General features: G+C 41.2%; 1 pseudogene across 1 annotated transcript; it reads right to left on the bottom strand.

Annotated features, from left to right (window-relative positions):
• Window positions 1-458: 458 nt before the first annotated feature.
• On the bottom strand, window positions 459-877 carry LOC102836197 (annotated as a pseudogene). Its single transcript, XR_438728.1, has one exon. The product of XR_438728.1 is annotated as a DNA-binding protein inhibitor ID-2-like (transcript).
• Window positions 878-1287: the final 410 nt, after the last annotated feature.

Below are 1287 nucleotides of genomic sequence, written 5' to 3'. Positions count from 1 at the left end.
TATATATATACATACATACATATACACAGCATTCAGTAGGCTTGCGTCAAAAACGTAATTCTGACCAAAAGACTAGATTTAAGTAACTAAGTAACTAGAACACTGGATTCTTCTTGTATTCATGCTCCACCTTTGAAAAAAGGTGAAGTCTGCTTAAATTGGGCAATTCCTTGTGATTTTAATGTTTTTGCTCCCCATGTTGGGAAGAGTATATAAAGATGCAGAAAGGGCATTGAAAAGTCTTTCTTAGAAATGATTATTATCAGTCCACGTCATTCTTGAGAAGACCCTGAAGATGATCATTTAGTTTTCCTTCCATTTTTTTTTAATGGTCCCTTCAATTTGTTGTTGTCTTCCCCTGTGAAACGGTTGAAAATTTAAGTTAAGCGCCTTAAAAGATCCTGTGTTGTTGTTGTACAAAACAAAACAAAAAACTCACAGTCATGAACACTGTTTACTTAACCACAGAGTGCTTTGCTGTCATTTGACATTAACTCGGACGGGAATTCTGAAGTCTGTAAGGACAGAATACTAATGTCTGCTGAGGGTGGTCAGTGGTGTCCTGGAGGACGGGTTTTGCTTGGGCCTCTGGTGGTGAAGGCTGACACTAGTGGGGTGCGAATCCAGGGCAATCTGCAGGTCCAAGATGTAGTCAATGACGTGCTGCAGGATTTCCATCTTGCTCACCTTCTTGTTTTGGGGGATGCTGAGCACCAGCTCCTTGAGCTTGGAGTAACAGTTGTTCATATTGTACAGCAGACTCATTGGGTCGTCCACCGGGGTCTTGCTCCGGGAAATACCTGGGTTGTGGTTCGAAAGGCTGTTTTTCCTAACAGACCTCACTGGACTGAACTCTTTCATGTTGAATGTGGGTGGAAAGAGAAAATGAACTAAAAACGGAGTGAATTACCCCGGAGTTCAAGCAGCCTCTATCGCCTGCTAAACTGCCTCTACTCTGCAATGAGATTGCCTCTGAGTTACCATTTATTCTTGGTCATATGCTACCTCTTGAAATGGTTGAACATCAACCAGTTCTTTTTGGTACAGTGACTCTGTGTATTCCTTCCATCTTCTTTTGATGCTTTCTGCATTATTCAACATTGCCCAAAGAATCTTTCCGTATGAGAAGTTGAGGCTTGGATTTCTTGAGTTCTTTCAGCTTTAGAAATACTGAGCGTGCTCTTCCCTTTTGGTTTTCTAACTCCAGGTCTTTGCACATTTCATTAGAATACTTTACTTCTTCTTCTCTAGCTGCCCTTAATTTTTTTCTGCTCCGCTCTTTGACTT

Source organism: Chrysochloris asiatica, unplaced genomic scaffold, assembly GCF_000296735.1.
Source record: "Chrysochloris asiatica unplaced genomic scaffold, ChrAsi1.0 scaffold00078, whole genome shotgun sequence".
NCBI classification, from domain to species: domain Eukaryota; kingdom Metazoa; phylum Chordata; class Mammalia; order Afrosoricida; family Chrysochloridae; genus Chrysochloris; species Chrysochloris asiatica.
Note: the sequence above shows the minus strand (reverse complement) of the source record. Positions and strands in the feature narration are given on the sequence as shown.